The sequence below is a fragment of the Sphaerodactylus townsendi genome, linkage group LG08 (genome assembly GCF_021028975.2).
Source record: "Sphaerodactylus townsendi isolate TG3544 linkage group LG08, MPM_Stown_v2.3, whole genome shotgun sequence".
Classification (NCBI taxonomy): domain Eukaryota; kingdom Metazoa; phylum Chordata; class Lepidosauria; order Squamata; family Sphaerodactylidae; genus Sphaerodactylus; species Sphaerodactylus townsendi.
In genome coordinates, this window is record NC_059432.1 from 40,526,446 (window position 1) to 40,543,646 (window position 17,201).

A 17,201-nucleotide genomic window follows, 5' to 3' on the forward strand; every position below is an offset into this window, starting at 1 on the left:
AAACCAAGTTTGTAGCTAATGCAGCGATGCCTACTTTCAATGAACTATGCACACCAAATAATGTCGATTTTACTGCCTTGTGTCATTTAATAGAACACATGATAGCTACTGACTCCAAAATCCCTTCAATGCATTCATCTTCGCTTCCCTGCTAGTTAAATTTACCACTACATGTTTCATGCATTACAGTGATGAGAATAGGTTTGCTCAGATGCAGAACCTTTTAGAGTTAGAAACAGGATTACTTCTACTTCTGCATAGAATCATTCAGTTGGAAAAGTGCCACTAATGAGATTATTTTAGGAACATATTAAAGGACAGTCAGAAGAACCAGTGAGATTATATACTTAGTTCTATTACATTATGTTCCAGAGGAGAGGAACATCATCTCCTGCTAGCCCATGTTGTTCTGAAGAAATGGAGAAAATGATTAGGAAAATGTTTCATGTTACTGTTAATAATATGATTGCTGATGCAAATTACATCTGAAAAGGAAAAGAAAATGACATTTTGCAGATGAATATGTTTGATGGTATCATCACCGGTTCTTGGGCAATATGCAGTGTGGTGCAGAAGGTTATCTACTTTTATTGAAAGATAAAGGACTGCATACTTGTGATAGGTGCCAGGTTAAGGCCACATCATGGCCACTCCACATGGGTTAGGGAAGTGGCTACACACCAGTATAAATTATACTGATGAGCCCTGGGGCTGTTTGCATGCTTCCATGTGGGCAGCCCCGGAGCAGCTGCAGTCCTTGGAAGCACCTCCGCATAGAGGCATGTTCTTTTTGTTAGAAACTTACCTTCTGTTCCCTGTGCAGCTCCACAGGGATGAGAGGACATGTCCCCATGGCCATGGCAACACCTCGGGGGTCTAAGGGCAGGAGGCGTATCCCCTCGTCCCTGCGGAGCTGTGCAAGAAAAGAAGGTAAGTTTAAAAGAAAAAAAGGTGCGCCTAAAAGCGGAGCCTCCCACCTGGTGCCTTTCATTCGGCACCGGGTGCAAAACTTGCTCACTTAGTGAGTTTCAAAAACACCATTTCCCCACTGGTTGGGGTGGAAAAGCACGGTGCTGCTTCGTTTTGGAGGTGGCAGCTGTGCAAAGTTCTCCCCCAACCAGTGTTTTTACCAGTCCCACACCAGTGTTTTTGGCCTGTGCTGAGAGGGTCCAGGTTTCTCTGAGTAAAAGTCATCAACATGTGGCAAGCCACTGGTGATGGAGGAATCTATTATGGCAGAGAGACTACCTCCCAATCTCTGTGGTCAAATGTGCACATAAATATCAAAGAACAAGAAAGCCTGGTGTCCAACAAGAAGGCTTTGGCTGAAGGTCAAGAGAAAAAATGAACAAAATTGGGAAGTGAATCTTTACTACCAGAGTAACAAACCGCTGCCAGCCCCCCTAAATGCACCTCAGCTGAGAGATCAAGTCTCCAGCTCTACTAGTTGTTAATCAAGAAGTCAGCCCTGCAAGGTAGGATACTTGCAAGTTTAGTTTCACAAGCAGTTACAAGCTTAGTTGATCATTCAGTTATGCATTTCTGCTTTCTCTAAAGCCTACTTGGACTTTGGAGGTGGTGACACTGAGTTGAATGCCGGGCCTGGCTCAGCTGAGGCCAGTAAATCAGCTTTCAGCTGCCTACTGCCTCTGAGTCCATGTGGACTTTGGAAGCAGTTCAGCAGGTAAGTGAGGGGGAGAGGGAAAGGGGTTCCTCCTTTTTTAAATGGTGGTGGGGACAAAGGGGCCCAAAATGATGAAAAAAACAGCCTTTTTCAGGATCCCCTTTCAGCTCCCTTAAATTGCTGCCATTTTTTCAGCCAAAAATAAAGCCAGAAAAAAAAAATCCAAAATGACTTTTTAAGGGTTTATTTTCAGTGTGCCTTATTTTTTTTTTTTTGGGGGGGGGAGATGTGCAACCCTAAGGTCTACTGCCCATTAAAAGTAATGTCTGGGCCTCCAGAAGTCAAATGTGCTGTCCATTGAAACAGTGGCTTTAAAGTTTCAAGGGCTGATGCACAGCCTGCAAAAAGACCCCTCTGCTCAATTCCATGCATTTTCGTTATTTGTCAGGAATGAATGTTAGAAATAAGAAAATACTGGGAGAGCATTTCATGGCATCTGTTATTGCCAACCCAGTCCCAAGAATTCTGGATATTTCATTGGTCTGATACATCCAATCACAAACCCCCTACTCTAAACCAGCTCCAGTCTCTTAATGGGTATCTCCCTCTCCCGAAGACACAGCCGGTTCTTGGGTGTTGCAGCTATTTTCTTTGTTCTATCTGAATAAGCTCTTGATTCAGATAAAAGAGCAGGTGAGAAAAGTTGCATTTTCCTCTCATTCGCATCTCTCCCTCCCTCCCTCCCTCCCTCCCTCCCTCAAGTGATTTCAAGAATGCCAAAAAACGTGGGGAGCCAAGCAACATAACTGTGAGAATCACATAGTACAGTTCATAACGCAAATAGGGGGATTAAAAAAAATAGAAACATGACTTGAAATCTTCATGGCATGCAGTTTTCAACTGGCAGGTAGTTTGTTCCAAGGGAGAGCATTAAGACATGCTTTTCATCAGAAACATTAACTGCAACTAAGCTTTCTGAAGCTGAAGTGGAACTGTGTTATGCTTAATTATTCAATTATAAGACATTAATTTAGCTGGGATTTAACTCTCAAACCATTTCATATTGCATTTACAGTATAATTCCTTCCCCCGAGCCAAATTCCAATGTATTGTGGGGTAGAAAATGTCCTACAAAACCAATAATGTTTGTGATGGCAGAAGTCATTGAGTTTGACAATATGAAAACATTCAGAGCTTGAAAACACTTTCACATGAGGCAGAATTTTCCTTTGAGTATATGCAGCTGTCCCTTTTTTTTCATATTCAATCTTCCAGTTTTACTGCTTTATAAAGCTATAATTCTTTCAGTGTTTTGAATTTTAGATTCAATATTTTGAATTAGAAAACCAACATGAACTATCATTATGTTTTAATCAAAACCATCCAACATTAGGTAGTCCACTAGGCAAGCACTGGGTCATTACTGACCCATGGGGTAATATCAAATCATTAGGTTTACAAGGCATACATTGTTTATGAGATGGTTTGCCATTGCCTTCCCCAGTCATTTACATGTTACCACCAGCCAGAGGTGTAGGGGGGAGAATGGCACCCAGGGCAATATGGTGCCCAGACTTCCTTACCTGGGGCCCCTGCGCCCCACCCACTTACCTTAGTTTAGCTGACTGAAAAAGAGCAGCTGGCTGAAAAGTTTCTGCTGGGCCTGGTGGAGTGAGGGGTGTGGGAGGTGCCCCATCCTACCCCCTTGGGACACCTCACCCCCTTCACAGTGCCCTGTTCCCACCCACCCCTTCTTAGTTCAGAGCAGCCAGCTGAAAAAGAGCAACTGGCTGAAAAGCTTCTGCACTGGTGGGGCGAGGGGTGTGGGACTCACCTCGCCCCACGTCGCACCCACACCCTGCCTCCGCACTTACCTTAGTTTAGCTGGCTGTAGAGCTTCTGATGGGCCTGGCAGGGCTGGGAGAAGGGAGAAGGGAGTGGGGGGAATTTTCTGCCCCCAAGTGACTCACCATGGGGCGCCCAGGGCATTTGTCCCTGGATGTCCCCATTATAGCTTCACCACTGCTAGGTTCTCATTTTACCAACCTTGGAAGGATGGAAGGCAGAGTCAACCCTAAGCTGGCTACCTGAAACCAACTTCCATTGGGATTGAATTTAGGTTGGAAACAGAACTTGGATTGGAGCACTGTACCATGGGGCTCGATCTAATATTAGTAAACCCTACTGTTGTTTACTGCAGGAGGTGTCTTTTCTACTCTATTTTGTTCTGTGTTTGCAGATATGCAAGATATTTTGTTATTCAAAAACACAGGCATTTCTTACACTTCAGTCTATTTTCTCTATGAGTCTTGCAAGCAAATGTTCTACAGCTGGCACACATTCTGCTGTTATTTTTAAATCTGCTGCTCTATAACAAGTAAAACTATATCCACCTGTTGATGTTTCACTTCGCTTGGGGCACGTGTATCCACGACAAGCTAGAGATGTCTAGATGTTCCGGTTGAGACTGGACATTTCTTTGATCCTTCAACATATCTGAAAATCTATCAACTCTCTCCCCAAATTTACAAGGAATGTATGCCTGCTCTGACTGAACCCTTCTTCACCCACAAAATGTAAGTGGCAATGGCAGCATCATTGGTACCACTTGATTTTTTCCCCCTTTCCATGTACATTTTGCAACAAAGTGGTCCAGATTACCCACCCCATTTTTATTTATAGTGTGTGATTATAACTGTTTCCTTTTCTTCCCCTGTACAAACAGGTCATGACTCATAGTAAAAAAGAGAGGTATAGCTTTCCCTTCCTCGGCGACAAATGATACCAGTGTATTTTTTTTAATCAAAACCAGATACTAATGACAGTAGTTCTCTGGACAGATGTGGCTTCATTTCAGGGGGAATACATGGCTTGATCCTTCTAATGGTGCAAACATACATCACATTTTAATTAGAAAAGCTTCTGCCACCTCTACAGTTGTGAAAAAATATCCCCCACTACATTTGTCCTGCTGTGGTTCCAAGGCTCACAAGTGTTGTCATCACATGGTTTGATTGCTCATTTTGAAAGTATGCCATCTAGCACAAAATATTTGCTCACACAAAAGAGTGGTGTTCCAGACTGATTGCCCAGGTTGACTTCTCCTTTGAGAGGATATGATGCCTCAATATCTTGATACCACCATGATTTAGTCTATATTTGCCAGATTTACCTGGCATATATTTCTTGAATGGAGAACAGCATCTCAACCCAACCATCTCATCTATGGTAAAAGCCATTTCTGATGTATACAACTTGGGAACTGCTTGATAAACATAGTCTAGGTGTCGTGGAATGCTGCTGTTTATCAACAATTCTACATACCTCTGTTGTATGATTGTTGTCAAATGTCATGTACTTTGTATTGGTGCAAAATCTTCACTGGCTCATCATCACTGTGCAGTAGAGGTACCATGATGATGAATCCCACATTTTCTCCAAGGATTCATGATATGTGTGGTATATCCCAGCCAGAAGCAGTAGTCCAAAGTATGCTTTCAACTTCATGATATCAAGAACTTTCCATATGTCCACATTGTCATTGTTTGCATTCATTCTCTGTCATCCTGTTTGTTCCATGGATGATGAAGTAAGGATCATTTTCCATAAGCAATGGTTCAAAATCTCTACCTATATCTTTCCAGGCATCTCTTTTTGGCTCTAAAAATTCACATACAATGCCTCTGACTGTTTTGTGGTGTACCAGCTGTGGAACTCCAGACCAGCTCCTTCCGTTCCTGCCTCCCATTACATCAGTATTGCTACCTTCAGCAGGTTTGCCTGGGAAAAGATCCACTGGCTCTGTAGTTGACATCCTCTTACCTCTAGGTGTTCTGCCTTTTGGACGACCTCATGCATGAAATCTGCCTCTTCCATTTATTTCTGGCAGATTTTCAGAAGACTGCTCCACATCTATCAATGTACTTGAAAATTGTTCTGAAAGTACTTAGTCTTCTGGTTCTGAACAGCTTTCTGTTTGTGCTGCATACTCTGCATTTTCAGATCCGGTGTAATCACTCTTAGAGTCACTTCTCAAGACCATTCTGAGAGCCTCTTTAGGACTCAAATGTGCTTGTTTATTGGCACCTCCACCCTGAAATGCAAATATAATCCTCCTATAGAAGGGAATACCAAGTGTTACTTGATCCTCCCTTTTGCCATCAGCACCCATCTCCAAATGATTGCTCATTTTGAAAGTATGCCATCTAGCACAAAATATTTGCTCACACAAAAGAGTAGGGATTTTTTGAGGGAGGATTTCCATGGCCGGCAACCTCCAAAAACCTGCAGATTTCTAAAAGAAACCAAACATTAGAGAATCCAGACAGAGAGAATACCTTGGAAAATATTTAGCAATCAGAAATAAAAATTCACCTTTCTTGATGAAGTCAATGCTGTCTGCTTCTGCAAGATGTCTGTGTTTCCAGGAGAATGCCAACAGCTAAATGAGAGATTGCTAACTAAAACAAATGTGTACTTTAGTCTCCTCTTAATAAAATGTACATTCAATTGGGCCTTATTTGTAGTCAACAATGGGAACAACAGCTTGCAAGGAGACATACCAGACTTCCTTGGACTTTAGCCCTGAAATGTGGCAAGGCCATCACTTCAGGCAATCAAGATAAGCTTTACATCTTCAAAAAATCCCCATGGTTTCTGAAAGCTCTAGAAGGCTGTTCCTGCACGAGCCAAAATCACCCGTGTGGACCTGGTAAAAACACCATTTGGGGGGGGGGATTCACACAGCTGCCGCCTCTAAATCGAGGCAGCACCACTCTTTCCCCCCCAAAAGAGGCACTGCCGTGGGGTTCCGGGAACACTGGGGCCACCAGCACACAATTATGCAAATGCCCCCAGGCCGTGCCAGTGTCATGTACACCAGACCTCCAGCGCTTCTGGGGCCCATGCAGAAACAGCTGAAGTGTGACTTTTTTCTGTCGCTTTGCAGGGAAAGTGAAGAAAATCAGCATGAACTTAACTTTCTTCAAATTTTCTAGCTCCTTGCCACCTTCATCTGCTCACGCCACAGCAGTTCCTCCCACTTTTCAGGCAGCCATTTTAGAAAGATTAGAAAGGCTGAAGATTAATCATGATAGACCCAGTGAAATTGACAAGATGTTGACATGATTTAGCAAACTAACACTACACCAAAGATGGCAGCAGGGGTGGTAGGGAAGGTGGCAGGCAACCTCCCCAAATGGAGGTGGCACAGAAACAATTAGGAAGTGGGGGTGCAGGGAAAATAGTGGATTAGACTGGCAATGCATAAGGGGTCATTGTTTACTATTGTACACATAATGAAGTCCTATAAAGGAAAAAAATACTTGAGCCACTTTTTGCTGCATTTTGCTCCCCAAAATGGGCAACCAGGGAGTGAAAATGCCTCAAAGCATTTTAAGGCTGCTTGGCTTTCTTTAGATTTCACCTAGGGAAGTGGGAAAAGCTCATTAAATGCCTAAGACTTCAGAAGTGGTTCCGACAACCAAAAGAGAGCTGGGTTGGTCCCTCAGTTCAATCACCTGAATTCATTGCCTGCATGGACTGTTGAAGCAGCACTGTCAAGAAAAGATTTGTTTTGCTTGCTAGTGAGATCCTAGCGCATCCAGAGTTAGATAAAAGATCTGGTGAAGAATGTCAGAATAATTCCCATACAAGAAGCATAACGGTGGGGAAATCCCAAATGATACAACTGCGAGCATCATAATAAGACTTGGAAGACCCTCATTCAAGTCTTCATTCAGTCACTCAGTCATAAAGCTTACCGGGACCTTGGCCACATACTCTCTTTTTGAATCACTCATCAGCAGGATTTTTCTGAGGATAGTGTTGAAAAGGGTAACCTTACAGTTCCTGAGTTCATTGGAAGAGGAATCCCAAGAAAGCAGGAAAAAAATTCTTTTTCACAAATGTGGGTAAGTGTGCAAATGAATGCATGATTTGTCTCCAATGAAAGATGCGAGGAAATGTCTTTATTGATTAAGTTTACATTTGCCTTCCTATTGAATGTGTGAGTGATGGTGTGGGTGTCTGTGTGTTTTAAGTTTACATTCACAGCCACTTTTCATCTTTGCTTCAAAAGTTGTAGTTTTATTTAAATTCCCTTCTTTCACAAACAACCTGTCTGCACTGCCTCTTTCTTATCTCTTAAGGCTGTTTCTTCTTGTTTCTATAGCTTTGTTAATGGCTAGATAATGAGCATAAAAACGTTAAGTAAAACAACAATAGAAATTATGCTCTTCAAAGCAAAAACAGAGGTTTAAAGGAATAATTTATTTTAACAGACAATATTGAATATTCAGCATAGTTTCCTTTTCAATTACTTGTGACAAGGGGGAAGAAGCAAGAGGCAAAGATATATCCTGCTCATTTTTCTTTACTTCAAAGTTTTAGTCTCTCCCTCTTTTTTGAACATTTGTATGTCTTGTACACACCTGTCACCTGGGCAAGATCTGAGAGCTGAGCCTTCTGGGGTCAAGGGATGAATGCTAGAAGGGATTTGGGATCTAGCCAATTGGTCCAGTGGTTTGTAGTTGGGGTACATCTTTGCAATTTGGGATCCAAATATGGATCCCAGAAGGCTGTTCATATTACACTGTTCAAATGAATGAGGAAAGACAATTGCACAAGGTGAAAAAAGAAGTAATTCTCAGCTTTTTTTGCAGCTTCAATCAAACTTCATTGCAATCATTAAAAGATAATACACAATTAGTTCAGTTACATTCTTAAAAGGAAAAAAAGCAAAATAATTAAGAAAATAAATTGAGCTTCTCCATTGTCACGGAGCCTTGTTACACTTTTCTATCACTTATACTAAATATATGAAAAGAAAGGATTAGAGCAAGAAAAAGGAAAGCAAATCAAGTTTCACATTAGGGAGAAATTTGTTTGGTCCATGATGATCAGATAGTCAATCATTGGTTTCCAGGTTTTTTCATAAGTATCCACATTATCGTTTCTCAGGTGTGTAGTATTGAGGAAAGGCTGCAGCGTTTGGGACTCTTTAGTTTGGAGAAAGTCGTCTGAGGAGGGATATGATTGAAGTTTATAAAATTATGCATGGGGTAGAAAATGTTGACAGAGAGAAATTGTTCTCTCTTTCTCACAATACTAGAACCAGGGGGCATTCATTGAAAATGCTGGGGGGAAGAATTAGAACTAATAAAAGGAAACACTTCTTCACGCAACGTGTGATTGGTGTTTGGAATATGCTGCCACAGGAGGTGGTGATGGCCACTAACCTGGATAGCTTTAAAAGGGGCTTGGACAGATTTATGGAGGAGAAGTCAATTTATGGCTACCAATCTTGATCCTCTTTGATCTGAGATTGCAAATGCCTTAACAGTCCAGGTGCTCGGGAGCAACAGCCGCAGAAGGCCATTGCTTTCACATCCTACATGTGAACTCCCAAAGGCACCTGGTGGGCCACTGCGAGTAGCAGAGAGCTGGACTAGATGGACTCTGGTCTGATCCAGCTGGCTTGTTCTTATGTTCTTATGTTCTTATGTTCTTATGTTCTTGTTCTTATGTAGTAGTATATAGTTAGTTTGTCTGCTGTCCTAAATTCTTGTATTTTTACAAACCATTCCTGTACTGATAGGATTTTTATCTGTTCTCCAATTCCTGGCCAGGACAATCCTTGCCGCTATAATTGAATAATACAACATTGTCTTATGCTTCCAAAATGTTTTATCTCCCCCATCCCAGATTCCTAGCAGGTAAGTTTCAGGATTTTATAATTAATATTTGTCTTATTATAACATATAGTTTACTTCAATATTTTCATATTTTTTCCACAGATTCACCAGCAGTGGAAGAAAGAGCCCTTCTTTTCTCCACACTTCCAGCACAAAGGTAAGCAAGTACCATCTTTTGATATGGTAAGTGGGGTCAAATACCACTTATATAAAATATTTTTAATAATAATAATAATTTTATATTATTCTCTTTGACTGATACCCCTAATGTTAAATTCTTATTATTCCACCAGCTTCTTTCCCATAATTCTAATTCAATACTCTTTCTGATATTCGGTGCCAATTTTATCATACTATTTTTGATCTGTTCCAGTTCAGTTTTGATTTCAATTAGCAATTTATAGATCTTACTTATTTGTTTTTTTTATTTTCTGCAAACATTATCTGGCATAATAAAGTTTTTCCCCTAAGAAACTCCATAGTTTCTTGTCTTCAAAGTAATTTTTAAGTTGTAAGTATGTATACCAGTTGCATGTGCCATCGTTTATGTAAATATCCTCTCAGTTTTTAAGTTGGAATGTTTGGTTCTCCTTATATGTAATCTCATTATAGGTTAACCAGTTTTGATTTTCCTTTCTGTCTTTAATTTTCAGTGATTCCATTCTCGATACCCAGCCAGGTAGTTTGGGGTACAGTATCTTTTTGTATTTTTCCAAATTTTAAATGGGCCTTTTCTCATCAGGTGATTGTTTATTATCTGTTTCTTAGTTGATATATTGGGCCCTAAATAACTATGCCACCAACTGGGCAGGTCAAAACCTTCCAGATCTAACAGAAACTAATCTTTCAAGGTCATCTATTCTCTAATTAACAAAGCACAAGATTCATAATATATTTCTAAATCCAGACAGTTTAGTCCACATCTTTTATGTTCGCCAATTAGATGTAAGTATTTAATCCTGGGTTTCTTTCCACTCTAAATGAAATTTGTTAATTCTCTTCCCCAAGTATCCTGTGGGGTTTTTTTTATTAATTCGATTGGTAAGTTACAAAATAGATATAATAATTTTGGCAGGACTGTCATCTTGATCAAAGATATTTTACCCATCAGTGAAAGTTTAATTTTCTTCCAGGTCTCTAAGTTTTGTTTTATTTTTGTCAGGCAATTTCATAGTTATCTTTACATAATAAACTGTTATTATTCTTTAGATTAATTCCTAGGTATTTATTTGTTTTCTCAATTTTAAATGTTTTATTTATTTATTATTTATATATTAGATTTTAAACCGCCCACCCCCAAAGGGCTCTGGGCGGTGTACAACAAGCCAAGAACAACATTACAAACAACAGGCCAGAACAATATTTCACACAAAATAAATTAAATTATGTTAAAACAATGTACAAACTTTATAAAAACATAGCAGCATTAATTCAGTACAACAGCATGACAAAAGTGCGACACCTGATACCAAGGCTGGAAGGGGACAGCAGTGCCAGGTAGATACTATATTGGGCGTGCCAATGATAAAAGAGCACGCAGCACAGGGGCATCCCAGAGGGGGAATCCGCGGCCGGCCTCACCAAAGACCTGGTGGAACAAAACCACGTTTTGCAGGCTCTGCAGAATTCACCAAATGTTGAGATTCTTTCTAATTCTTGCTTTGATTTTTGTGTTAAACTCCTTGTTAACATTTTTGTTTTATTGCTGTTTATTTTGAAGCCTGCTACTTTGCCAAAATCATTAATGATTTTCAGGAGATGTGTTATATTGTCTACAGGGTTGTCTAAATATACCATTATATCATCGGCATAGGTTTTCACCTCATAGCTGTGATTTTTTAGTCTGAATTATGTTATATTTTTAACCTTTCTTATTTTCTCCAGTAAAGTTTCTTTCTTAATTCTAAATAGTAAGGGCGAAAGAGGGCAACCTTGTCTAGTTCCCACTTTTAATTTTCCTTTTTGAGTCGAATATATAGTTTCAATTATTTTTAGGAAAGGGACATGTTGCTTATCATATATGAATCTCCCCTTCAGTACAGAACCTTCTCAGTGAAGTAAGTTGACTATCCCCAAAAGAGTGGCCAGTGGAACCTTATCTCTGAAACCTTCTACCTTCATCTGTTTACCTGACATTTAGCTTGTCTGGTTTTAGACAGTAGGCAGAAATTATTTCTTTTGTTGATTTGAGGGTTCCATCTGTGTTGACTTTATATGCTTGTTGTTTTTTCTTGTTAGGTTGATGAAATATTATTTGTTTTTGCTAGCCTTTAACTAAACATTTTATGCTGCTAATTTATTTATTGTGATTTATTTGGTTTTTACTCTTATGGTTGTTTTAAGATATGTTCCTAATCTTCTCTGTTGATTGTTGAACCCTCCACAAGAGTCACTGGCAAAGAATTTGCTGGATGTGCATTTTAAAATACACACACCATTTACCCCCTTCCTTACAGCTACCTTTTCAAATTGGATGACAGAAATAGCCTTGGAAACTCAGTTGATGTCCTAGACTGTAAATCTCACTGCAAAGTAAAAAAGTGCAGTTTTATACCATAAGATACCATTCAACAGTTTCTCCAGAGGCAATAGAAACAACACTTCCTTTATAACCTCAAAAATATAGTTTATACACATATCATCTTTCAGCAAAGTTTTATCTTATCTACCATAGGGAGTCAACCACCATGAACATTTGAATCCTCTTGAGTCCTGTTATATCATAAGCAGTGGTTGAGTAAGTGTTCTTAGTGCAGTATTGTAGTTTTTTCTTATTATTTCCCTTTCATCATGTAGATGCTATAGTGGGCAAAGTGCTGAGTATTCTACTAAAGGGACCTGGTCTGACTGTTTTCACAACACTGTTGGGAGCAGTGTTAAACCAAGACCATGGGATGCTTTGGAACAAATTCAAGCAAAACAAAAAATAACTCTTTCATAGTAACCACCTTTAAGGTGTGCTTTTGCAGTGATCCATTCAGTTGGCATTTGCGGTAAAGGTTTCAGTCAAAAATAAATCTGTTAACCCTAGCTAGTTTAATGAACTGGTGCTGTTTCATCTTAGTTAACCAAAATATGTTGATTCTGATGTCATGTAGTATTATTGTTGTCCATTACTTTTTTTATGCATAGAAGTGGTTCCTTATGGGGAAAAAAGTTTGTGCAAGCTGGTCTGTGTCTTGTCTTTTTTCCCCTTAGGCGTGCCCCACAATCCAAGCCTGGGGTCAGGGTGAGGCGAGGAGCTCTCAGTCCGCCTCCCTTGCACTCTGCCCTTCCCCGGGTCCGATGTCATGTGTTGCTGCGACTTAACTGAATTGCATATGGTGAGTTTGTTGGAACAGTTTGTCTCCAGCTATGGTGGGAGAACTCCTGCTGGGAGTCCTTCTAACCGCATGCTGCTCTAACAACCAGTGGGAGGAAAAGTAAACTGAAAAGTCATTGTCAGCATGATGGCAGTTTCTGGCAGTTTCTAGAGAGGGATGACATGTTTGCAAAAATACCTGGCCACAGTGGCTGAGAATGGAAGCCTTTCTTTCCTGTTATAGTCTTTGGCTGAATATAGCATTTTGAGGCACACTTTACACTGTTTTGAATCTTGGTTCCACAAACTAACCATACTTAAAATAATTCATAGTTTCATATTACATGTGAAGTGACACTTAGGCGTTTTCCACACGGGCCAATAAACACAGATTAAGGACACTAAAAAAACATTTTTTGGGGGGGGAGGAGACTTTGCACTGTTCCTGTCTCTAAAGCGAGTCTGCCCTGTGTTATTTTCCCCAAACCAGGTTTTTTTTTTTTTAGAATTGCACTATCTGTAAATCTTTTAAACGTCCTGGGTTGCAGCCACTTGCAAGTGAACAGCCAGACAGGAGGCGCTTTATTTGGCTGCGCTTTCCTTTTTTAAAATCTCCCAGCTTACATCTGCATCACCATGCAGGCACAAAGGGTTGAATCGTGGCCTCATGAGACATCAGCATGACTGTGGGGTTTCATGTGTGTATGCCTGCGTATCTATGTATTGATGGGAGGTAAATTTTAAAAAAATAGATGCACCTCTGTGCAAAGGTGCAACAATAACTCACATTGTTTTTGTGGGCTCCAATCGCTACCTGCATGGATGCATGCAAACACAAAAACAAGAAAGTGGGTTACTTTATCCTGACTGCCACCTGCTAAACATTTTCTGTGCGGAAAGGGTCCTTGGGCTGTTTCACAGAGACATAGGAAGCATTGTTTGTAGAGTGAAAATTTGTCATTTACTCACTTGTGGTCTCCTTTGAATTTAGTGTACATTCTTTTTGCATTGGATTCTTGGTTACACACACATTTCCCCTCTTTAGAAGTCACCGTGCTCTTGTTACCACCAGGAAAATAAACAAAATATTTTCCTGAGTCAGGTTGCCAGGCTACACTGGCTCCATGCCAGGACACGGAGACTTGTGTGGTTCAGCAGCCTCCATAAGGCTCATAGAGAATGCTTATGTATGATTGTACCAATGCTATATGGTTTCCCTCTTGTTTATGCCATTCTAGGATGTAATAAAAGCCCCTCTTTAGTTGAATTTATGATGTACCAGCTGTTTAGGATTTTAGTTTGACTAGGTTCTCCAGTTAAGTTTAAGGTTTTGTTATTGTTAGATTTAGGAAAGTCTTGCCTATAAGTATATGTGTTTATCCCTTTAAGTTTAGTTTAGAAAAATTTAAGTTTAGAAATGTTATTTTTGAAATTTGTGTCTGATGGCCAAAGCAGTTGCCTGAAAGATTTGATATTAAGGGACAAGGAAGTTGGCTCTGGAATGTAGCTTAAACCAACGCCCAGCCGACTCCTTAACAAAGACAAAGACCCTCTTTGGACTTGCAAATCGAATCTGTTGCTAGCACCCAAAGGTCCCCAGCCACTGGAAGACGTGCAGGGACCACCATTGGACAGTTTGAACTTTTCTTTGTTGCAACGAAAGTGAGGCGGGAGCCTCAGGGTATTACTGAAGGAAACAGCCATCTGATAAAGGAAATAGCTGGGTGTGGTAGTGAGCCCACCTGGATTTTATGAATGGATCTTATCTGCTTTCCCTTCAGCACCATTGCGAGATCTCCTGGGAAGACTTTTGACAGCGGGATTTGGTAATCCCATTCAGAAATTGTAACTGTATCCTGTTTGTTTTCTTATTGGTGTTTGATGAGGGACTTGCCCCCTCTCCTCCCCTTTTCCCTGCCCCTTTGCCCCTTTGAAGTTTGGGAAAAAAAGTTCTTGCACTGAGTTGCAAGGGCACGATTCTCCTGCCAGAGCTGTGGCCATCACCTGCAAATAAAATCCTTTTGTTTTGAAGAATGTTGGCTTCCTGCACCTCATTACGTTGCTGAGCTGAGCTGAAATCACTTATTGTTACCCAAGCTGCAGCGGTAACACTCTCAGATCAAACTCTCCATGCCATTTCCAAATTCTATTATAATGCAACTGTTTGCCTCTCATCACAGGGAAAAGTGAAGGAAATCAGTGTGCATTCAGGTTTCTCTGAGCTTTCTTGATCTTTGACTTCTCTTACCTATACAGCAACAGTTCACACAACTCTTCCAGCCACCATTTCACAAAGAACAATGGGACTTCTTTCTTTTTTTAAAATTCAAATGCTGTAGATCAATTACAAGAGCAACAAACCATAGAAATCTCCCAACTTGATGTTGCAGAAACAACAAAAATGTGAGAGGGGATGGGATAGGGGCAAAACGGCAGTTCAGCAGAAATCAGAGGGACATAGGAACACTTTCTTGAGTGTAAATGAAAAACCCTTCTGTGGAGCAAGCAGCCTCGGGGTAAGTGCTGCATACATATATGGCCATACTGGAGAATGAGGGACAACTCATACATTTTTGACCACTTTCTTTTGAACTATAGTAGATGCAAAGCATCCGGAAAAATGAATGAAGATATGAAGACACATTATTTTGTTAAATTCTGCATGCTTGGGGGCAACCTATTGGTTTGGAGGTGTATTGATGTGTGTTTGACTCTGGTGAAACAGCCAAAAGACAGCTAATTAGACTGGGGAATCCCAGAGGCTGTGGAGTAGTGTAGTGGATGGAGAAAGAGGAAGTAAATATTTTTTTAAAGCCACACCAAAAAAAATACTAAACCCACCAAAAGCTATGGTGAGAGATCAGAAGACAATAAAGCAGATTTCTGCATTAAAACTTCAACCCAATATTTCATGGCATATGTTAAAACATATAATACAAAACTATGATTGGTAGAAGCTATACTCAGTGTGAAAGCCCCATGAACTCTGAGTGAAGGAATGAAAAAAAATTAAATGTAGGAAGAGTTTGTAGAGGAGAGGGAGAGAAAGCAGTGTGGAAGACAAACACTGGGAAACAGTAAGATAACAGATGAGTTGGTATAACCCATCTGCCAATAGTACGTGTTGACAATGTAGTTAACAATGTAAAGAAAGGTCTCTAAGAAAAGCAGAAATCTTAATGATATATATTAGCTTAATATCTCTGTTTCAGTTGTTCACTTGGGGCAAGCAGAAATACTAATATAGTCACATGGCAGACACTACAAATACTGAATATGTTAGCTCACAGCCTGCTTTTCCAAATTTTGCTACAATGTAAGTAACATTGTAGTTGGTATGAATGGACTATCCCATGTGGCTTCAGTAAGGATAATAAATCAAATCTTTTAGAAAGCTGGTAGTTTGGATACTAATAAATTGAACTATCAAGATCTGGATGTGTTACAGGCTGTATATTTTCTCTGATTTGTGTTGGTGAAAGTTGATGGAAATCTACTTGGTTCTATCTGTTTTGTACAACCTTATTGAGTTACCAAGCTTTTACTTTGCTCATAACAAGGGTACCAGAGGTGAAAAATACAAGCACTCCTAGCCAGCCTAAAAGCTTGTACAATATTTAACTTCAAGCAGTTCTGTATTTTATTCAGATTCTGACTTTCAGAAATAAAAGTTGGGACTTTCCATTCAAGTTAATATATAGTTGTTCATATTAAGGTTCCCTTTCCTGTCTAAATGGAGGTGGAGAATCCAATTCCCTTACTGTAGATGGCTTTTATAATGGTTCCTATTATAGAAAAAAAACTTATCACAGGACCTGAATACTTTGCTTTTTAAAAATAGTACAAATTGAATTTTGATTGGTTAACATTAAAATGTCTTTGAAGTCCCTTTGGAGGCATTGAAGTAAATCTTGAGCATGAGATTTCTTTTGCGCTTTTTCATTGTCAAAACACAGCTTGGAGCAATAGTAATGTTGATATGTATAGCAGATAAAAATGCTTTGTTGAATTTGAATGCATGAATTAGATTAGTAAACGGTAGACACAGTCCAACAAACATTGAATTTTGAGCCAGGCAATATCTGTTCCCTCATGCATTTAAGATGGGAGTTTCCCTTCCATTCCTTCTATTGTTTTCTGCCCTATAGTAATTTTATGTTAAGCTACTCATTGTCTTATATCAGGTTGGTGCTTAATTTTTAATTGATTTTATAGCAATGTTTTATTGTTGGAAAAAAATTCATATTGAAGAAAATGCAGAAGAGATATTTTTAAATAAATGTTGTCCTGCCTGTGGATTCCACCTTTTTTTGACCATTGAAGGAGGCCGGGAAGTGTTCGAGTCAGTTTTCCCTCAGAAGTCTTTCTTCTTGGAGTCTACAAACAGATCATTTTTAAAAAGTTCAACACTTACTGATTGGTTCCCCACCTTGGGATATGGACAATATATACCCCACTAAACATTCCCTTCTCACTGGACACAGTGTGTAACACTTCTCTCTGTGATACACCGCTGAAGATGCCAGCCACGGATGCAGGCGAAACCTTAGGAACAAGATCTACCAGACCATGGCCACATAGC